The 24221-nt window shown below is 38.6% G+C and overlaps 1 long non-coding RNA gene across 1 annotated transcript; it reads left to right on the top strand.

Annotated features, from left to right (window-relative positions):
* Nucleotides 1-589: 589 nt before the first annotated feature.
* LOC117820392 lies at nt 590-22939 on the top strand. Its single transcript, XR_004632734.1, has 3 exons — nt 590-1214; nt 15350-15412; nt 22386-22939. It is a non-coding gene; the product is annotated as an uncharacterized LOC117820392 (long non-coding RNA).
* The last annotated feature ends 1282 nt before the right edge of the window (nt 22940-24221 follow it).

The following is a 24221-nucleotide window of genomic DNA, read 5'->3' as shown; positions in this document are numbered from 1 at the left end:
ACCAACTACTGACAAAACAATGACTTATATAATACTATAAATATTTCCATATCTAAATATAGGTCTACTGACAACATGATGTGACCATATGCACAGTGGAGGCCTGGCCATTTGGAAAGAGGTCAATTGCTCAAAGGACTGCTGAGAACTGGTCATCACAGCTAATCATAGTCAAGGTGAATAATTAAAATTAAAGGTATTTGAGATATATTCAAATGAATAATCAAACACACATTCTACCATGATACCCCTCAGAGTGGAAAACAAATATTACGCAGGTTACACAGATGGTCACTCACTTTCTCGCAAGTAAGGTGGAAACTTCTTTATTTCATTTAATTAGATATTCTAATTTTCATATTTGGTTGATTCATAAATGTGCTTAATTTCCTACATTATAAAATAAATATTTATTTTCACCATTTGTTTTTTATTTGATTATATTTCTTCGCATTTTCCTTTCTGCATTCAACTTCCTGGTTAAGGAGAGTGCTCTAATTAACACATGCCCTTGAATGCCCCTTCTCCCACCAGGTGTTCTAATTAAGGACTGTACCAAATCGGATTCTGGGATAGGGGTGGGGGACGCACTGGTAAGTTAATTTCAGGTTAAAACCAGCTGCGGTAAGATTGCTTCAGTGTTTGGGAAGTACTGAAAGTGATGTCTGATCCATGGTCCCCAGATGTCTGGTAGCTGGGGACACCCTTTTTGAGCGAGTTTCCAAGGATCTTTTGGATGTGCGTCAATGCCAATACACTGTGAATCACAGCTTGAACCAAGTTATTGGACCGACTGTTCTGTCCCCATTTCGTTCTCCAAAGCCCTCCAAATTCGTTGATGAACATCCGGATCAAAATGTCAGTCAAATGGGGATTCATCATGAAGAAATAAATCTTCTGAGCAAAAGGTGCAACTTTCAAGTACTGTGAACTTTGCTGTTCTCAAATCCTGCAGCAGTTGAGCTTGCTCACTCACACAACAAGCATTACCTTGAAATGTTTGTTGACTCTCCTGCACACAAGTGGCATGTGAACAAAGTTTCTCCACATTAAGTTGATCAAGCAACACCTCATCAGCAAAGTTCACTGGGACAATTTGGAGGCCCTTTACACTGATGACAATAAAAAGAGAGACTCCTGCATCCAGATGGTGACAAGGTGATTGACGGTAGCAGAGAAAAGTAAACTTCTTTCCAGCCTATAACTACATAAAGGTAGGGACCCATTTTTCTTATTATGCAATCTGGCTGTGTGCAGTGCTCTCATCGTATTTTGGCAAAGTTGTCATATATTCTCTCTGGCTGTGTGCTGTGCATTTTAAATGCTGATTTTATTTTATCTTTTTTTTTTATGCATACATTCCACACTTGTCTGTGTGCAGTGTTTTTTTGTTCTGATGAATTCACGTTAATATACACTGTGGCTGTGCAGTACGCTTTCATATACAAGTGTGTGATATTCGCTGTAGCTGTGTGCAGTGCACTTCATGTTGTTGTGAGTTGTAGTTCTATACTCTGTGCCTGCATACAATACTTTTCTTCCTCTTTTTTCATTAATTTATTATATTGTGCATTGTGGCTGTGTGCAGGGTTCTTTTCATATGGTTAAGTTATTTTAAGGTGTACTTTGGCTGTGTGTACTGTGTTTTAATCATGCAAACTCACTATGAGGCAACAGTCCTTATATCAGACACAGAGGAATATTCAGAAACACTTTATTGGTTTGTATGCAGAGATAAAAGATGTAACTGTTTCTGGATGCTGATGATGTGATTGACTAATTTAAAAGCAAACCCATTTGCATTTGCAGCTTGTTAACCTCACAAAAGTAAGACACACTATAATTAACTACATGGGTCTTTTTAATAGTATGATGAATTGACCATAATGCACTGTGGCTGTGCTGTGTCTTTTCATAATCTGGGAAAATTGTTACATACACTGTGTGCTAATACAGTAAGCTTATCATATCCTGGTGAAGTTGTTGTAGTATGCACTGTGGTACTCCTTTAAAACTATGATGAAGTTCTGTAAATATGCACTCTGGCAGGTGCAATGTTTATTTTGTACACTGAGGAGTTGTTGTAATATACCCTGGCTGTGCAGTGCTCTTCTGATGAAGTAACTATAATATACACTGTGTGCTAATGCAGTTATTAAGTTTTCTGGTGAAGGTGTGATACGGCTGAAGCTTGGCAGTGTTATATTAATATTGTGATAATGTTTTGGAGTATGCACTGTGGCTTTTGCAGCACTCTGTTCTTATTTGAAAGGTATTTCAAATATGCACTGTAGCTGTTTGGTAGCACTATTTTGTGTGCTGTTGAATTATAGTAGACTGGCTTTGCAGTGCTCTTCTGGTGAAGTAACTGAGTCCTGCTCTGTAGCTGTGCACAGTGGTCTTTCATATTCTGGTAGAGTAAAATTACCATGGCTGAGCTTCCTTTACATTTTAGTGATGTTACTGTTGAATTTACTGAAGCTGTATGCAGAGTTTTTTTTCATATTGGAGTCATGTAATGTGCACTGTGGCTGTGCAGTGCTCTTTTTTTGATGTGCTTTCTTCTGGTGGAGTCGGTTACATTCATGTGCAGTGCAACTTGTATGTGCTGTATATCAAGTTAATTGCTGATGCATCATCAGACCAAATAAAGGCCCTCATGATGATGGAGAAAACTATGCTAACTCTTTGAAACCACAAAAAGGTAAGACACTTTCATATCATGTTAATTCTGCAGTGCTGTCTTCTATGCCGATAAAGTTATAAATGTGCACTGTGACTGTGATCAGTGCTTATTTCATGTTCTGGTGATGTTTGGTAATGTGTGCTTTGGCTTGGCAGCGCTCTTGTATGCATCCTCTTGAGTTTATTGTACACTACACAGCAGCTATGTGCACTATTCTTTCACATCTTGGTGAAGTTTTTGATCATGCACTGTGGCTGTGCAGTGCTCTTTTCATATTCTGGTGAAGTTATTGTAAAATACCCAGTGGCTGTGCATTTTTTTTTTTTCATATTCTGGTGAGGTTATTGAACAGTGGCTGTGTCCAGAGCACTCCACGTCTCCTGTTGGTGAAGCTGAGGTTCTCCACATCGAACTTTATTAAGCATCATCTCAGGCAATGAATATGAAATTGCAATTTGGGGGACTACTTGCGAATGAGAATGAAAGAAAGAGACCATACTCATCCTGGGCTTTGGTGATTTACAATGTTGCAAAGACACACAAACTATATTGCAGCTTTTGAACTTCATAAAGGGAAGACCCTTTGTTTTCACTGTGGCTGTGCAGTGCTCCTTTCATACCCTTGTGGATGTATTGTAACAGTCACACTGGCTCTGTGCAGAGCTCCTATCAATTACAGGTGGAGTTATTATATCATGCACTGTGTGTGCAGTGCTTTACTCATGTTCTGGTGAGGTTATTCTTCCTCGCTGTGCTCTCTGTAAAATCTGGTGAAATTACTGCACTATGCAAATTTGCTTTGTGGAGCTCTTTTTTAAAATTGATAATGTGTTTTTAATATGAACTGTGGCTATGCAATGCCGTGTTCATATTTTTAGAGAAGTTATTGAACTGTAGCTGTGCAATGCATTTATCTTATTCTGGTGCAGCTCTCAGTTTTTATTTACCATGTCAAGATGGGGAGTTGTTGCATTTGTGCTTCATATGACTTTAGTGGAGTAAATTGTTTTGCAGCTTTATGAGTCGCATGGTGTGTTAATTCAGAAGCAGCATACATCAGTGATTGCAGCATTAATGATTACTGTTGTGGGCTTGCTTTTAGGTTAAAGAGCTCTGCTTGTTCTTTGTAAAAGTTTTAATCTCAGTCCATCACTCTATATCACATAAGAAATACAAACTGTCTCACAAGTCCGAAATGTAGAGGTGTGGGGCGCCGTTGGCCTAACGGTCTAAGCGTGCGCCCCATGTATGGAGGCTATAGCCCTCGTCACAGAGGTCACAGATTCAATTCCAGCCTCGACCATTACTGCATGTCCTCCCCCACGCTCTACTCCCCACATTTCCTGTCTCTCTTCAGCAGTCCTATATGATAAAGGCAAAAATGCCCAAAAATATAACTTCAAAAAAATATGTAGAGGTGGTGCACACACGTAAACTAAGTATTTCTACTGATCAGGAACCACCCCACAATACTATCCTTTTTGTACCAGTATCTGTCCTAGACAACCTCCTGTCTTTCACAATTCATTTTGTGACCAAACTAATACCATGGTGACCTGATATAACTCCAAACACCTGCTTGTATACACAATAATCAAGCATCTGACCTTAGAGTTCTGCCAGAACTAGATACACTTAAGGAAAATGTCACAACTGAGAGCTTGGAACATTTTTCCTGAACACAGAAGCTACTGTTGCTATGATAGACTTTGAGTGATACAACTTATGCTATTTAGAAACTAAAGTATTACCACTAGCAAATACATAATCCAAAGGAATAGGAAATTCCACAACAGAGATCATTCAAATTAGAAAAATAAATACAAACTTGAACTTTTTTCCTCAAATAGTCCCGATTCGAAGAGCCCATCTAAAGCCTATAAAATAAGTTTGGATATGTGTATAAAACCTGGCTGTATTTCAAAATGAACCATTAAGAAATAAGACGCTTTGAAGTCTGGAAAATAATTTACAAGAAAAGACCACATAAAACAATTAGGTGAAGCTGTTCTAGCAAGAGAAGCCCAGGGGTGGATGAAGAGGTGCTGAAAAAAGTCAACAATCTAAAACTTCATCACAGGACAGATATCTCTTGTCACATCTGAGGTCAAGGTCAAGGTTTCGTAAAGCGATGACATGAGTTTAATGTTTTCTGGAATGCATACATTTATTTACTGTATAAGAAAAATGAAAGACCTTTTGTTCCACATCTTGAAGCTGAGGCAAACATGGACCTACGAACATGACAAATGCCCAAAATCCTTTTAGCCAATCAACAAAAGAATGGAGAAATGGATAGTTCTGAATTGGCTGGACCAAAGGCTGTATTTTTATCCTGCTTGGAGGATTGCTTTGTGGGCTGTGGATGTTGAATAATAATAATAATACTTTTATTTGAATAGCACTTTTCAATACAAGTAACACAGTGCTTCACAAGTTGAAGACTTGTCTGTGTAAGAGACAATAGAAGGAAAAGTGTAACTCAGTTGTTGAGGTGGCAACCCAATTTAGTCCTAGTGAAAAATAAGAATCCTTCCTCTTGTTTTGTTAAATAACTGTTAAATAAGGCTTTTCTCAGTTCTGTCTTTATAAATACTGTTTTAGAAAAGGTCATAGTGATCCTTGCCCATATTCTGTTAAAAGAAAGTCATAGTTTGGTGTGATAATGACTAACAGATGTCTGAGCAGAGCAGATTTGAAACAATGATTTTCATGGTTTTGACCTTTTTCCAAATATTAACCAGTTTTACCAACTGCTGCTCTGAAATCAAAGCAAGCATGACTCAGAAGGTGGTAAAAATGTTGCATGTGGATATTTTTTAAACACTTTTGCAAATTGTACACCAACTACACACTCAATGTACTGCATGCTGGTCTACATATTTCTCTGACTAACCCCAAGCCCTCCTTTTGGTTGTTTGGATTTTGAATAAATAGTCATTCATTGTGTTTTTCATTAAATTGTTAGAATTAAAGCTTAACGCGCTTAGGTCCATGCCACACACTCCAACTATCATTTAAAAGGAGTGCTCAGGCACAGGCTCGTTGTTTATGGTTTTGTGTATCCCTCTAAAAGCTAGTCAAGCACAGCTAAAGGTGGGCCCATACTCCATATTTATGAAATTGGCTCTGTGTGAAATTGGTTTTTGCCTAATGGATCCCTGCATGGGTGCTCCGCCTGATACCTCTGCCTCAGCTTATCGCCACCAGAGTCACAGTGAGGACAGAGAGAGAGACAGAACAGGAAGAGGGACAAATAAAAAAGGAACAAAGCAAAGGAAAAATTAGGCAAAGAAGAGAGGAGAGCACGCAAGAGAGAATTTTCCAACTTAAGACACTGAAATGGATTAAAAGTATTTCCTTGAGTTTCTATACCTGAAATGTTTTTTTTCAATTTTGACTAGCTTGAAGATACAACTTTTGATCCTTTGCATTTATTCTGTACAGAATGAAAACAGCCTTTGTAAAAGGAGCAAACATCAATGATAAAGAGATGCCAACTGTAGCATAACACTTCAACTATGTGGTCAATGATCCTCCTGAATAAACTGTAGTTTGTTTCCACTGTTGACTTCCTGTACCTGAATGTTTGTTTATATCACCATCTCAACATATTGACTCATACTTTGAACTGAAATGGTGAAGAGGAGCAACTAAGAGTGCAATTTATTGTCATTTAAAGACTTAATCCTCACTTATAGACCAATGACATGGCTAACACTCACTGTAAGCCATCTCAGATGTAGAGGGGGAAAAAAGCAGCAGAAAATGAACCTGTATCTCGATGTGTAAAATTGTGGATCATTAAACAAGGATTGGAAGAATTTATGAGGTCAACAACATCATCATAGGATCATAACTGATGTTGTAGTAAAGACCACACCAACCGAGACCAAGTCATGACTGAGATCAGAGTGTAGAGGGACCAAGATGAGACCGAGACAGTAAGGGATCAGGACTAAGTCAAGAACAAGACCATATGTTTAAGTGAATAATCAACATGAGTGTGAATGAACAAGTTTTCTCTTTTTTAAATGAAGTTCTCATACTTATAGGGCTGTGAAACTTTACCTTCAATTGTGATTGATTACTGAACTTTAATAGTTAATCCTGATTTACTGCATTTTTAATCACATGTTAACTCTATAATTACAATGTAAAGCAATTCATTCGGTGCCTTCATTTGGGAAACACATGAATAGACTTCAGAAGTGCTGGGCACATGTTTCTGGATTGTGTTGTTTGTGATTATTCTCTGATGTCCAGCGATCCCTGGTTAACACAGCAGCATTTGCACTTTTCAGTTTAGTTGCTTGCTCTGTTTCATACTTGTCCTGTATGTGCTAAACTATTTGCCCTGTGATGGCAAGGCAAATGAGTGGTCACAACACGCCAACTTTGGGAAGTCTCTTAGACCAGAGTCTTCCACGGTGTGGACTGGCCTGCAGTCAGTTTCCCCCCATTGAGCAAGCACTGCAGCATTCAGTTTCATCCACATCTTAGTTTTCCTTCACCTAATAATCAATTCACTGACCTTGAACACGTCATGATGTATCATTACATCCACTTATTTAGCTATTCAACTAGCTTGTATCCTGTTGATATTCACACAGATTTCAACATTGATTGCCAACTTGCTTAAAAGGTGGATTCACTAAGAACAGCTGCTTTGAGTGGAAGAGCAGGATGGCCTTTATGTGGTAGCAGCTAGAGTTAATAATACCTTAATTTCAGTCTGAGGACAGTTCAAGGTACTGCATTGTGTTTGACCTCTGATGTGCTTGGCTAAGGAGGTTTTTAACCTCCCTCCCACTTTCAAAAAATGAATGGGTTGTTAACGAGGGACGTTTTCCTTCTGATCACAATAATAATGTGCACGGAGAAATCAGTGGTGGTCTTGATTTAAGATCCAGAGTCCAGTTTGTATGAAACCGAGACAAGGCAGAGTTTAAATAATTATAATTATTATACTTAGCTAAACTCGAAAATTGTGTTCAATGCTGAGATAAGACCTTCAAAAAGTAACTTTTCCCGAGTAGGCTGCTGCAACACTGATCGACGTTGTGATTCAAGAATTAGATAAATGTTTTTTTTTCTGGATATTGGTCACTTTCTCAAAATGACAACACATATTACATGGAGTGTCCACCTCATGTCTTGGATTTTGTGAAAGTATCTGTTTTCCCCATCAGTGCCCTTAAAATCTGTCTTGCCCTCTGGCGAGATTTAGGATGGAAACAGCGCGTGCCCTGAGCCCTTCTGAGACTCTCACAGATTCGATGTACATGTCGGCTTGTGTAATGGTGTTTCAGACTCAAGTCTTATATTTTGAATCCACCAATAATATTGGAAAACATTTGGGACATCATTTAGTTCCTTACCAGTAAAACTAGAGTAAAATATTTCTTTAAAATCCTTTTCCCGTTCAGGCATTGAGGAAATCAACTACAGGGCAGAGTCCAAAGTGTGCAAAGAACTGGTATTAGTTTCAGCAACAAAGCAAAACTAATTATATAGTTTTTACTTATAGTTAAAGCACAAGTTAGGAACTGGGCCTTGAGCATGGCCTCTGTTAATCCAAAAATAAATAAATCAATGCCTATGAAGACTAGATTTTGAAATCCTCAGATAACCTTCATTGAGCTGCTTGCCTTTAGTGCAGGTAGTTATGGTTACAATATGTTTACCCATGTGACAAGAAAGCCTGTCTATTCTATTTTTAGCCTGAACAGTGGTGGCATAGATCTCTTTTTACCTGCTCTCAGGGAAAAAAAAGCCAGAAGATTTTAGGGGAGGCACAGAGGGAGGGTGAGGCAGAGGTAAGGAGGGGTGGATGGATGGATGGATGAAGGTTGGCTGGAGCTGTCAGTCTCATCTCTCTCCTGTCTCTCCTCATCCATCCTCGGCATGCTGACAGCAGTCTCCCAAGCAGAACACCGCCTGCCTGCCTGCCAGGTAATTCATATTCCCTACCTGCACAGCCACCACCAGCAAGACTCAAGGAGAGAGACATGCAGGGGAGGGACTGCAGGAAGAGAAGGGAAAGAATGAGAAAAATGATTCAAAATAAAGGATAGAAAAGAGAGAGAAAGGGCAACATTAAACAGTAAAGCTGTTTGAAAAAGTTCATTATTAATCAGATGCAAGGATACACAACTGACTGCGCTCAATCTGTTGTTTCAGAGGTTAATGCCATCCATGATGATGTAAAGTATTTACTTTGTTTGTAGAATGTTATTGCCAAATTAACTTATCACCCCATACATTTTTTTCCCTGTTCAAGGCAGCTGTAACATACTGTTTCAATATATCATCTACAACATCCTTTCAAGCCACTGAATCCCATTAAATAATGCACATAATGAGACTTGGAGGGCACTCTGAGTGCAGAGCTCCTCAAAGGCCAACAGCCTTCTCTGACATGAAACTATGCAAGTGCAACCATAATATGTCTATATACAAAAAAAAACTTGATTCATGAATCCTGTTTTAATTGTGTGATACTAAATTCAGAAGTAATTAGCAACAGGTCTGATATTGTGTATGCAGCCATTTTGCACAGGTCATTTGTGTGATGAGATGTCTTGTCTGGTCCTCAATTTACACAAGTTAAAGATCATTCAACAAGGACATTCTGACAATGCTGACATTGCAAGCTGTCTTAAAAATGCTTTATAGTTACTTGTTTATTTACACACAACACTCAGGGCTTATTTTGCTTGGTATACGCTGACCCTATTATGACCTCAAAACTTTCAGATACAATTCTTCTGGAACCGGTTATCAGCAGCCATGTGATGTACTGTTTTTCAAGGGTACAGTTTTTGACCATTGTAGTCATATTCTTGGAGATGGTCCAAAGCCATGTACATTTTAGAGTTAGTACAGCACTGTCAAGGATTAATTAACAGGGTGTATAGAAGCAGATTCAGCTGATCTACAGGTGGTTTTCGAGTGATGGTTATGTCTTTAACACACTTGTTAAGTAACAGCACTGCACAAAGCAGATTTAAAATAAAATGCAAAAATCAGCATGGGAAATTCTATTGAAGAGCATATGTTTTGTACTCCTGAAGAATGCACAATAAAACTTCTCTTAAAATAAAAGTAGACAAAACTTTTGTTTGTTCACAAGAAAGTTCCAGAAGGGACCTTCATGACACCTCAACACTTTCATTCAGCTACCTGACGTCCAGGTATAGCCTTGTAGGTTACTTAATTGAGACATGTATATCCTTTTGTATACATAGTTTATTGTAAGAAATTACTATAAAAAATAAACAAAAAAAATAGCATTTTACTGTCTTTCAAATGCCCAAAACTGTGTAACTTCTTGACCTACCAATACCCCAGAAAAGCTGTATGAACTAATGCTAAGGCATAAGTAGTTTGACCTTAACCCCTGTGTGGTTCTTTCAACGTTTACTAAAATAAAATTAAGCCATTAATTGTAAATTCAACATCAGGGTCATTGGCTTTGGCTCATTTTCAGTGAGGAACATTCAAAAAGTTGTATTTTTGGACTGCAAACTGCAAAAGTGTGGAAGTTTTAGATAATCTTAAGCATGTCATCCAGAAAACTGTTCTGGATTGCACTTATTTGGAAGGAAGGTTTGTTTTTGGAGAGAGATGAAAGGAGATGGGAAGAACACATTTAAACTTTGCACACTGCGGGGTTCTTTTCTTGCTGGAGTTTCCAGATCTGTAAGGGAATGGGGAGACACTGGAATGATAATTCTGGAAAACTTCTGCCTTATTTTTAGGATTATCTGATAACCAGCGACAAACCAGCAGGAAAGCAAAGAGACAAGTTAGTTTCCATGAGGACAAAAACAAGTGAGTGCAGCCACTCGCCCTGTTTTACTACCTTCAGCGTAATGTCACTGTTGATATAGGGCTTGTATTGTGTAGACCAGGAGCATAAGCAGAGGGGTGGCCTTGGCCCCCCTTCAAAGTGATGAGCAACCCCAAAATCTTGATCTATGATTTGGCTGTTGTCCTTGTCAGGGGCAGGAATTATGTTGAGATCAACTATTTGGACTGTGATGCAACCGGCTGCAAGTAGCTTCATGTTATTTTATAGCATGGATAGACAGACTTTTGACTTTGCACAAACGTCATCTTTTGGAGTCATTAAATAGATAAGATTAAAGTTATACTTTTGGGGCTTTTTGCCTTTTATGTTAGGACAGCTGAAGAGAGACAGGAAATGTGGGGAGTAGAGCTGGGAGAAGACCTGCAGTGCATGGTGGTGGTCGAGAGTCCAACCGGCGATCTCTGTGACGAGGACTATGGACTATGTGGGGCGCTTAGACCGCTAGGCCACCAGCGCCCCTAAATAGAGAAGATTACGATTTTTTACAGTTGCCACTCTGTTGTTACTTTCAAAGATTAAAAAAAGCAACACTCAGGAATCTAATATCTTTATGATGTTCAGTTGTAGTGTAAGTCAAAGTACATTTGATTAGTAGAGACAGAGAGGGACATTTTTTGTGTGTGCACACATAGGCTACTGAAGTCAGCATAAGTCGGTGCCCCAGCTGGGCAAAGGGTTAAATAAAGTGCCTCAAAGGAAATAGCTGGAGTGATTGAATGTGCCATCAAAGTTAAAACTTTGATACCCTAACATGTTGTTAGTAGTCCTGCTGATTTGTTATACAGATCATACATAGTATGACCCTTGTATATATCACCTTCATTCCAAGCGCTTTTAACATAGATAATTCTAACTATTCTGCACTTTTGTATATACTTTAATATTATTATTATTTATTTTATTAGTAGTTATATCTTAATGTATTCCTTCTGTCTATTAATATATATATATTTTTAAACAGAGTTTTATTGTTTTTCCACAAACAGAAGATGATTAAATCAAATCATACATCTTGCCTTCAAACCACATTACACATTTAAAATAAAACATTAAAAATTGATTATATAGAGATATACATTAGAAAGAAAAGAGAAGGGAGAAAAAAAAAAGACTAAAATAAAATACATAAATGAATAAAAAAAAATAACATACTGCCACCATATCATAATATCATACCAAGTACAAGCAAATATAATACCTGATAACAAAAGGCAGAGCTAGCTAAGCTATACCGTCAATAGAGACTCAATAAAAAAAGAAAAATGAGTTAATATTTTGACTTTCTTACATACTGTTTATAAGAGCATACTGTAATAACTGAATTCCCCCACCCCGGGGATAAATAAAGTATTTCTGTTTCTGATAAAATATTGATGTGGCAGTGAAAATAATTCTATTGTTTACATTTGAAGACTTGTGTTCCATACAGGTCTTCATATGCCTGTTTTTGAACAGAATTAAAAATGATAATGGGACGTTTCCTCTTCACAGAATGACTAAATGTAAAGGACATCCATGCTTTAAATCAGATCAGCTGCTATCAAAACTTCACATGTGAATCTCTCAATCTCTTATTCCCTTTCCTTCCTCTTCATGTCTCAGTATTTGTCCTTTGCGAATCAGAAGACATGGAGACATTACAAAGAAATCTCAGCCACCAGATGAGGACAGATTGTGGGCCTCCGTAGCGTAGCGTAACCGATAGGTGATTGGATTGAGAATGATTCCCTCTAATGACGAGGCCGGCTCAAGGCTGTTAGTGGTAATGAGAACACGGTACGTGCACAGAACCAGACACTGCTTTGCCTCCCAATGCACCAGTGGAGGCTGAGAAACACACACACACACACATGCACACACAAATAGAGACACAAAGAGACCCTGATACAAGGACAGCCACACTGGAATAACGCTTTTGAGTTGCATTTTGATAAATATTTAGTATTGAGCTGAAGAAAAATGAGTAATACTTGACACCAAAAGGTTCAAGTATTGTTCAGAATATGTTTTAATATAGCAATCAAACACTGCATTATGTTTCTGTTTGCCTGGTTTTATTGAGTATCCTATAAATTGTGTTTTTAATTTAGAGAAGGAATCTTACTTCCACCTACTAGAGGCTTTTTTCTTCCCTCTGAATGTTGCCCCATTGAGTTGGAAGGAGCCTGGCATGGCTCCTCTCTGGTGCCTGGTGCTACTAACTGGCACATGTCATTGGTGTGTTGCAAAGCCACCCACCAGGCACACATGTTATATGTATGTTGCCAAGAATGGCATTTCCGCACCCCTGCTGCCCATAGTGTGAACATAGCAGAGTGTCCCTCTGTCTACCTGTGTCTCCATCCCTCCGTTCCTGAAAATCACAATTGTACACTTGCACGAAAACGCAACCAAACAACACCATTCAAGTCCAGACTTGTAGGTAGAAATGCCAGGCCACCTGAAAACAAGCTAACAGATGCTGTTGTGCAGGCACATGCACATAAGGGCATACAAGTAAACAGTCACTCGCCCACACACATACACAATCACACACATAACAGCAGGCAGATTGTGTTCCATAGTATTGGGAGCCTAACCAAATGATGCATGGCTGCGGTTCTGTAATCATAAAACTCATCCGCTGTCCCTTGTGTGGGAGTCACAGCAGAGTATGTGAAATAGTAGCACTTCAGATGCAGTGCGTAATGACAGACCGCCAGATGCTCAATGGAATGCTCAATGGAGCCGATCACTGCTGAGTGTGATCATGAAGCTCCCCGTACACCTCCTATTCCCACCTGCACTGGCAGGGAGACGACCACTGGCAGCAGTCAAGCGGGTCGTTTGAATCTCCCGAGCCGAGAGAAGGGACAGATGCTGATCTCTTCATAAGCACTTGAATGTTCCCTGGCTTTGTTTTCAGGGAATTGGATGCCATGTACACTCCTGTTCAACAGTTTACATCCTCACACTATGTGCACTTGACATAAACCGGAAGCTGCTGTATTATTTCAGATGCAAGTTTCAATCTGCTTATAACTTTACGACAACAATCTTGTAGTATAAGCTGTGTAAAATAATCTATAAATGTAAGAATCATCTTCCTATTAGGATTATGGTTCCTATTTTTCTTCATCATATTTAATCTTGACCAATGAATGGAAGCTGCTAAGGGTTTGTGGGGGTTAATTTATCTCAATGTGATTACTGTTGCATCTTTTTTTAAAGTAAAACTGTCCTTTTAATTAGAACTTCTTACATTTTTTACATGTAAAACTGCTCAAAGATTGCCCTCAGGGTTTAAAAACATTAGATGTTGTTTTAATCCAGAAGGGGGAGCTATTGCAGCTCATCTTACCTCAAAAAAGGAAGACCATCGGCCCAGGAGATGAGGAGCAGTTTTGTGAAAGACTCATTGCCAACACACCTGGGTGAGAAGAGAGAGAAAAAACAAGAAAAATAATGATAGTAATGCAAAAGCAAGTAAGTATGAAGAAATGTCAGATTGTCCCCAAAAATGTGCTGTGACTCAGCAGCAAACCTATAATTGCACCAGTACTTTCTTTGTCCAACACTTTTCATTTGATAATGTGAATTTCTGCAGTAAAACTTCTAAAAGCATGTAAATGTAGATGGAATAAAATTGAGTCTCCCAACTCCTGTTAAAACCATTATTTAACCCCTCTTGCTTCTGTCATTTCATGTTACCTATGAAATCACTGAATAGTAGATTGAGCAATGCACTCACAATAGAGTGAGCCCAAGTCTTCCAAAGTAGTCAGGTGCTAGAGTGTTTACTGAAATGTTCTTTAGCATGGAAATGAGTATAAGTGTACATCAGATGAAGGTGACACTGAAATGCCTTTAGGAGTTGAACATGGAAGGGCACATATCTTTAATTTATGCATCAAAAAAAGTCATTTAAAAAGTAGGAAGATAATGAAGAGTCTCAAAACATCAGTCTCTGTTGTGCCTTGTTCCACAAGTCAGCTCAGGGTGTCCGCCACAGCTGATTGAATTAATTCACAATTATGAGCGCTTCTCATCATCCATCTACCTGCTGTGACAGTGATGAGCAGGGGATAACGCTAATACCCATAGTCATATTTAGTAAACACACAATGAATGCTTAATGGGAGGCAAACTGCTCGGATAAAACTGATCTCAGCTTGTCGCCATGCTAATCCAAAATGCCTTTATCACAACCACCTCATAATGATGATCTGTGGTGTTAATATTGCCACTTCCTTATTGTTTTTTTCAAGTGAAGAAAAACTGGAAAAGTGCATATCTGTGTAATATTAGCAGAATAAAACATGATTTACAAGTCAAAAACACAGATTCATTACCTGAACTAGCTGTATGTTAATATTAGGTTCATTTTGCATCAGACATTAAAAGGGTTTCTCATAATTTCATGTCCATATTTGTCATGTTTCTACTTATTTTCAATGAAAACATCTGTCAGACAGCACTGACCCCTTTGTGTAGGGAACCCTGAGTCAAGTGCCATAAGTGCAATCATAAAATTACTACTTGCCTCATTCTTCTTTTTTTTTTACAGTCCACTTGATAAAACAGCCTTCTTCTGACCTGTACTGATCTGAGTGACAAAGACAGAGCAAGACGATTCTCAGCCTATTAAGCTTTGCACAAAGATTTGAAAAGGACAGGTCAAAATGCCTGTTATCAACCAGCATGCTGCTTGTCAAGTTATTCATTGCACTAAGAACAGTCTGCTAACATTAGACACCTTTTGTTTGTTACTGCTAACAGAATGTATGTCTACCTGTTGTTTCTAACAGCAACCCCGCTCTGACAAGAATCAAGACATCAGAATCAGAATCAGAATCAGCTTTATTGGCCAGGTATGCTTGAACACACAAGGAATTTGACTTGGTAAACTGTGCTCTCTTTGTACAAGGCATAAGAATAAGGCATATAAATAAAAATAAAAATATAATAACAATAACATCAGCTATAAATACAAAAGAACAACAAATAGGCATGATTAATATGTACAGGCTAAAATAATATGATAATAGTGCAGAGGTAGTTTTTGCATTAAAACAATAGTAGTTAAATAATAGAATAGATAAATGGGAATTCTGCTTGGAGAATTGTTACATTGTATATTTACATGTTTATTTACAGAGAGTATTTATCTGACAGGTATGACACTTATGGTTTAGTGTTCATCAGAGTGACAGCCTGGGGGAAGAAACTGTTCTTATGGCGGGTTGTTTTGGCGCACAGTGATCTGTAGCGCCTGCCGGAGGGGTGGAGTTTGAAGAATTTGTGTCCAGGGTGTGAGGGGTCAGCGATGATGCTACCTGCCAAAGTATCGCAATATATTGCTGTATCGATATTTTTTCACACTTCAATGCTATATCGAGTTATAGCTAATGCAAACGGAACAGTACTCACTGCTTTATATTCACAACATTTAACTTGCACACTTGTAACTGAGGTTAGAGCATCTGTGTAATAACACCTGGCCCTTGTTGGGGTTGAGCTGTCAGAGCCCTCCATCACATCATCCAAGCAAATCCTGGCAATCCAGTTTCTTTAAAATGCTGTTATGTGCAAAACTTCTAATATTCTTCCTTATCAGAACATTGTGAGTGTGTTTGACTGCACTGTAAGCACACAACTACTACTTTTTTGTTGCATTTCTTAAAAAATGTTCTCTGGATTTGTGTTTAATTGACTGAAACTTTGCCATAATGGTAGCAGATAAGAGGTGTAATTTCTCTAATGTTCATTTTATCAGTTTTGGATACCAGTGAGATCTGGATGTTTTTTTGTAGTAGGCAATAACAATCTTTTCTAAGAGTATTTTGGAAAACTTGTTAACTTTAGTCATGACTGTCTTTTCTCAGTCACAAACAACTCAACTGTAACTAATTTGGTAGACCCCTAAGGCCCAAAGTGCCAATAGACCAGCAGAGTCCCATCGACCATTTCTGCCCCAGACCATCTCTAATTGAGCTTCTGCTGATTTTTGTTTTGAAATGTGTTTTTCCACAATTTTGCAACAAAAAGGAGCAGAACTGAATGGATCTTTAGCAGGACCCATACATAGAACGAATTTCAACAAATAATAGCTCCCGGCTTTGCTTGATAACTTTGTCCTCCTACAGATGCACGCCTTTTAAGCAAACAAAAGAGGAGAGAAAAGCACTTCAGAGCCAATCATTAATAACAAAAAAGTCTCTACTTTAATAGATAAAAAGAGCTGCATAGAAGATGCTTGTCAATCAGGCTCCATAGTCTGCCTGTTCTTCTTGACAAAGCTGTTGACAATGACAACTGACAGCAGACAAGCCCTGTCTGCTCCAGTGTGCATACTGTATAACATCTGTGTGTGTGTAGGTGTATGTGTCTTTTATTGTACTGGAAACTGTTTCCACCAGCCCGGCTTTGTGTTTATTATTTTTAATTATTCATCTGGTTCATGAATGGTTCTTTAGATGTATGCATACTTCATCTGTCTGTATACAGTATGTTATGATTCACTTAGCTTATCACCTTAAAATGAATCCCTATTTACAGAAACTACATGAAAATGTCGAATCTTTACATTGGTGACTTGATTTTGAGAATTGAGTGTCCTGGTTTGGCTTTGTACAAAAATTGTAGTCCATATGGAGAGCAAAAGCAGGTGGAAACTTGCACTGGTGTAATGACATCCCAGCTCCCATCAGCAGTCATCTAATGAGAATGATTATCTCTATAAACAGATATTCTCATGCATATACAGCTAACCAACAGTTCTACATAACACATTTCAATATGAGTGACAAATCTGTTTGACCCTGTGTTGCAATAGCCAATCAGCAGCTGGATTTGATGACTACCTAGAATACATCGGATATTGATCAATCTGACATCCACTTGGCAAACTTTTAAAGGCTGTTTCCTTTTCCTCTTGATTACACTGAACCTGACAAAGTTTGCATTTTTATTCTTTGAGAATCTTTATCATGATGTTATTTTGGCCAACTTAACACACTTTGTAAGCAGTGGTGGACAAAGTACACAGCTTCATTACTTAAGTCAAAGTATAGATCCTCCAGGTCAAATATTACTCCAATACAAGTGAAAGTTGTTCTGTCAAATTATTACTTGAGTTAAAGTACTGAAGTACTTACTTTTAAAAATACTAAGTATTCAAAGTACTTCTTAAAAAATCTCAAAACGTTGTATTTTCACATTACATAAATGCAGTCAAGAATACATAGGAGCACATTCTGTTACATTATGTTTATCTAGAAACCATCACTTGAAATCTCTAAAAACTATACCATGGAATGAAAACAGCAACTAAGTTACTCCAAGCACAGACAACTTAGTTTGAAATGTTCATCTGGAATCAAACAAAAGGCCAAGTAACTTAGCACGCTTTCTCAGGTTTGGGCAGAGTGGGAAACAAAGAGAACACTTCAAACGATACGTGTCATTCTTCATTTCGAAAACCTCTAACACGGGCTGAAGATACGGCCATGGGTGCTCAGGTGGAGAATTATAACCATCATTACCACCTCTAAATGAACTGCATGATCTGAGTGAAATTTGCTCTATGTTTCCTCCACGCTCAACCGCGGAGATGCACAATGTACAGGTATGACTAAACCACTGAGACAAACAGAACTACACAAACACAGTTTACTGCCTTGGGATTAGATTTCAGAAAAGAGAAGGAAATTCATGAGCTGACTCCAAAGCAAAAGTAGTGAGTAACTAGAGCATTGATATGAATGTAGTGGAGTAAAAGTCAGTCAGTTCCCCCAAAAATAATACTCAAGTAAAGTACAGATACTCAAAAAATGTACTTAAATACTGTACTACAGTACATTAAGTACATTTATTTTGTTACTGTCCACCACTCATTGTAAGTAAATCACAATAATTTGAAAAAGAAAGAATTTCTTCTCCGGGTTTATACTTCTGAAGGAACCAAAGGGAAGCATCTGTGTCTACTGTTGAACTGAGACATACTGGTACTTAAAACAGGTGAACAGGGGCTATCCGAGGGGATGTAATGGACCAAGAAATGACTACTTGAACATTGCAGATGTAAATACAGCATGGCTAAGGAAGTCCTGAAAGTTGTTTCTATAACTGCTGTCTACACCAGAAATACTGAAAGATGGCATCCGTTACTGGAGGCATATACTTCCTCTCTTTGTCAGATGATGGTAAGATGATGATTACTGATGGGTCCCGAGATGGCTTTACAAGTTACTTTTCCCCCCCAGACATTAAATTATAAGGGTAAAATTACAGGGAGCATTCCCAGCATGCATTTCAGGGAAGGGATAAACACAGCTTTTTTTGGCAATGCATATTTTACTGTATTTTTCATTCAGATTTACTTCTGACTAAATATGCATGTAAGTGAGATGTATTCATGAAACCCTTGACAAATAAGATTACTTCATTATTTTATTAACATTAGCAAAAGTCAGGAGTTCCCTGCAGGTCTGCTGAATCATATCAGGGTTTAAAAAATGTTGCCAACTAACACATTATTGTATTTTTTTAATCATTAATCAAACATTTAAACATATCATCTTTCCAGTGTATTTCACCAGGAATTATAAATCTATTCCTGGGTTTAAAAATCCTGATACGCCTGTAAAAATGTGGCTTTTGATAATGATTAATGTATTTTAATGACGTGGCTCCCTGCTGTGGCTCATCATATTTTCTAATCAGATGTTCCTGAGTTATATGATAGGTGTCCAAGGGAGACAATAACTTAGTCTGTTGCCAGAGACATTACATAAAAAAAACACCACTAAATAAATAAAATAAATGAATGTCTCATTAAAGCTCTGCTTTCCTTTCACTTTCTATTCTCTATTTCTTTGAATTTTAGGTAAATTAGAGACAACACTATGAAATGATGAAGCTGAAAAGAGTGAAACATTTTTAGTTTTTTTTTGGAAGAAACCTCCCAAAACCACATTTGTGCTTATAATGCAGAAAAGCTCCTCTGACATGGGAACACAGCTAATGGAAGAATCTTGTAAGCAAAAAAAGAATTAACACATCTCAGCAGACGACTGTGAAGACAACTGCGTTCCTCAGTGGGTTTATTGAACAATGAGGGACTATTCCACTTTATTTTTGGAAGAGGATTGTGTGTGATGGCTTCAGAAACAGCACACATTTCAAACCATTAAACACAGATGCTACATTTGGTGTAGTGTAAAAAGACTGGAGGCTCTTTAATGATTTATATGCATCACTGTAGCAATGAGCTGATCCTGTTTACGTTATTAAAGTTATGATTTCCAGTAAAAAGAGGTAAGGTTGTTGTACTCGTCTGCATTAAGGCTTCTTTTTCTTTTATAAAACATGACTTTTCAAAGTTTTCTCTGCACGTTTGATGTGCTTTTTTTTTTTTTTTTTTAAATCGCAAAACAAAGACAAGGTGGCTGCAGGGAGGGCGATGAGGGACAGAGTGAAGAAGAGTCCTCATCACAGGAACAAGAGAGATAATGAACATTTTTTGGTAAACAAGCACACTCGCATACTCATCTTCACGTGTAAGCCGGCATAGCTTTGCTGCTGAGCCTCTTTTTCTAGGTGCGGCTGAAGAGGATATTTTTATGTTAATTGCCCACTTTCTGCTGCAATGGTTATTCTCTGAATGCTCTGTTAGAACCGCTTGTTTCTCTCATAACCACCTGTCATAGGGATGAAGATAAAAAGATGAGCACGGGGATAATGGGACCGAGAAAGAACGGGGCAGCTGTACTCTCTGCGTCTCTTTGTCTTTTTGAAGAGTTGCAGGAGTCCTTTCAGCTTACTCCTCCATCTTGGCGCACAGGCCTGCATGTCCACGGCTGTGGCTATCAACCGAGCGGAGGAGATTATTAACAATCGGCGACGGCATGGCCCCAATCCCATCTCTGAAGATACCCCCTTTACTGATCCACGCTAAAGAGCAAATAGAGAGGATTGGGAGAGCTGTTGCAAGAAAAGCAAAAGCGACCTCATCCTCTATTTAAAATGAACCCTTATTAATATTTCAAAATGTTGGATATGCATGGGGCTTTGAAGAAATGAGCAGCCCTTTTCCAGTCACTTGCGAGGGGAAAAGAGGGACCATGATTGGGAGCAACGCCGAAATAAGGGAATTAAACAAGAGAGTGAAAAAAAAAATGGCCAAGAATGGAGCCCTCTTTCATACTCAGCAGCATTTTCCTGCACTGAGGAGAGGCAGGAGAGGAGAGATGTGAAGTGGTTAAAAAGACCTGGTTCAGGAAGAAAGGTAGAGGATGGCACTCCTGCTGCTGTCTCTGTCATTACCCCTTCACTTTGCACACTGCCAAGCCCATTACTTTATTTCCCTTGCCGCCCTTCACTTTGACACATGTTTAAGTGAGTTAAAAGCAAACCTGCAGAGGCATACTGCGTCAGAGAACTTTGATGAAAAAGTCAAATTAAGCAATATCAATTTTAAAATATGGTCAAAGATGCAGCTGGTTGTTGCTTGTAATCTCTTCCCCCCAAAGGATACAACTTTTAGCACATCCTTCAGATAGTTAGACACATTTTACATCTCCGAATCCTGGAAACTCGCACTGTACGTACATATTACACATACACAGACATATTCGCATATAGAGACCATTTCTCTGCTATCTCACAGATGCAGAACTAGGGCCTAAGAGATTTGTGAGCTCATTTGCAGGCACATTAAAGCTCCACTCACTCCAACTTGAAAAAATGTGTAAGCCTTTGACAATTTTTTATTGTAGAAGTGCAAAACTCATTTCGGTGGTTGACACTTGGGTACAGATATCAGAGATACATGTATTTTTGGAGAGGAGCTAGTGCGTGGAAGGGAGGTACGCCTGTAAATTGGATGTGTTCGCACTTTTTGGCGCAGGATGAGTGGGGTTGAGGGGATGTGGGAAATATGCATGACATTTTAGCTGTAATGATGTAAACCAAAGTGTTTGTCATCTGTAACAGCGAGTGAGGAAATCTGCAGAGGAGATTTCTCTGGGATCACACAGTAAAGATAGTGATGAACAATAACAACAAAAAATATTTATAAGGCTTTACTCTCCTCCCGATGATGAAAAAGTTGTAAAAAATGAAAAAGCAGTGTTTTTCTGTGTGGGAAAAAAAAAGAACCATTACAAGTGTGCAAGATTGTGTATTTAACACATCAGAGACAGTACGGCAGCTTTTTGATGAAGTCCTTTTGCTCCCCTGCTTTTTTTTCAACCTGTGGCAGCAGTATTCTGAATTCATATGCTTTAAAAAGGCTCTTTTGCCAAGCAGCCAACAAATGATTAGCAGGGACAATTACCCACGAATTACCCACGCAAGGCCTGCCAACCAAATAGGGTAAACAAAAAAGGCCCATTAGCTCATGGAGTGCACCTCAGCTCCACTGGGGACCCGGTGTACTGGGCTGCTGGCAGACGTATACAGACTTAATGGGATGTTTTCATGTAGCCCCACATGTACATGCAGCACCTTGACGTGTTAACAGCCAAGCAAGCTGACGTGGATGCTAATTAGCTGCTATCAAACCAATACTACAAAGAATCTCCATTCTGCAAACAGGTCATTCATGAGGAAAGACAAGGTTGAGAATTGTTTGGATGTTGCACTTGATGACCCATTACAAATGATGATCAGGACTGTAAAAGGCAAATTTTATTACCTACGAATTACCGTATTAACCAAAGTATGATGTGTTTTTCTTTTTGAAGTACATCTGAAAAAGTGGGATTGTCTTGTATTCAAGGTCTTGACTATTGAATGCCTATATTTGTTCATAACAATGCACTACGCCTCTTATCTACACAGTGAGTGTACCCTTCCTGACTGAGGCTAGCCATCACTGAACACTACAGTGCCAGTGGGATGAACGATGGAAAGACATGATGACCGTCTAGAACAAAGTGACTTAAAAGTGGGACAAAATATTCAACAACTGAGGTGAAGTCCAGATGCTGACTTTAAGATAGTGGCAGTAGAGACATTAAACAACTGTCAAGCAGCCAAGAGATATGGTGTCACTAAGGGAAATATCTGAGGTCAGCAAGTCCAGCAAGCCACTGTGGTCCTCGAAATGACTGCTTCCAAGAGACCGTGGAGTGTGTGAGGTTGTTACTGAAAAAACACATCATAGGTATGCCCATCACCAGAGCTGTCATCCTGCTGAAAGCCTTGGAAATAACCATGGAGGCAACATATGGCTGTTTTTTAAATGAGAAAGATGGCCTAATAACTAATAAACTATAGGCTTGTTTGATTTGTATGGTATTAATGGTAAGTAGGGATGGGAATTTACCGTAATCCTTGTAATCGATTACTCAAATTTCCTAATGAACGATTACTCGGGTACTCGCAATTATACATTTTTTTGAACCATAAACAAAAATAAATAAATAAAGTCTGTCGGACACGGACCTACCAGACCAGAATTGTAGTAAGTTCTGCTGCCTTTTCTTCATACATCTTTTACACTCTCGTAGTTGTTGTTCTCTGTGATGGTAGCTTGTACTCTGGCTCAACTAACGCGATCAGCTCTTTGAAGCCTTCTCCTTCCACAAAACTTAATGGGAGCAAATCTCCAGTTACAATTTTGGTTATTATCAGACTAATCTTCTCTGCTCTGGTTTCATCACAACGACGTGTGCTAACAGGGCGAGCAAAAGACATGATGCGAGATTGCCTGTTATCGGTCTCCGCTGTTTTCTCCTTGTGCTTTAAGCACATGTGGTTAAGCATCAAACTAGTATTTCTATGGTATGTAAGTTTAACGGCACACATCTTGCACTGCACATTAACTTCATCGTTTTTTTTGAAGTACTTCCAGAAAGCACTTTTTCTAACTGACATGTGGCAGGTGTCGTAGATGGTTCTGTGTTTGTTGTGCTTTCGCTTTCGGTTGAATAACGTGTTCCTAAAGTGTTGCCGTAGCTGCCGTAAAACTGTTGTTTTTGCTGAAATCTGGCTCGGTGTGCTCTAAAACTGAAGCCGTGGCCGGAGGAGTCAAACGTTTATATCCTGTTAATTATTTTCCTACCTAGTATATTCAGTGAGGCGAAAACAAAAAGCACATGGTCACACATATAACGCTGTATGAGTTCAAGTTATGTTGCCAGGAGCGCGAGTAACAAAAGATGCAGCAAGTGATGAAGTGTTGAGTACTTCTTGTCCACGTTATAGGCCGACCAAGCAGTGTCCCAATACTCTGTCTCTATGGCTGTGTGTATTTAACATACACTAATGACAGGGTAGTTTCAGATCAGATCAGCTTACTTGATAAATTGCAAATATAACCGATAAAAAGTTCTGGATTAATTTGCTTCCTGTACTGCTATGCTGACGATGATATGCTTTACAGCTGTCAGCTGAACCAACTAAATAATGTAGCCAACCAAAACAGTCAAAAGCTTAAATAAGTTCAGTAAGTTCAGTAGGGGTGACCCCAAATAGTCGAATATTCGACGATTCGTTCCAACGAGCCTTAGTCGACTGCCAATCTCATAGTCGAATATTTGCATATGAAACCTGGATCATTCCATTCAAACCATGGGGGTGCTCAATGTCTAATTTTACATTATTTTCCTGTTTCCCGTAAAACTAGTGTCTCATTTAGCCTAATTTTATATAAATATAGACTTGTTTAATGTA

This window comes from Notolabrus celidotus, chromosome 10 (genome assembly GCF_009762535.1).
Source record: "Notolabrus celidotus isolate fNotCel1 chromosome 10, fNotCel1.pri, whole genome shotgun sequence".
NCBI lineage: Eukaryota > Metazoa > Chordata > Actinopteri > Labriformes > Labridae > Notolabrus > Notolabrus celidotus.
Note: the sequence above shows the minus strand (reverse complement) of the source record. Positions and strands in the feature narration are given on the sequence as shown.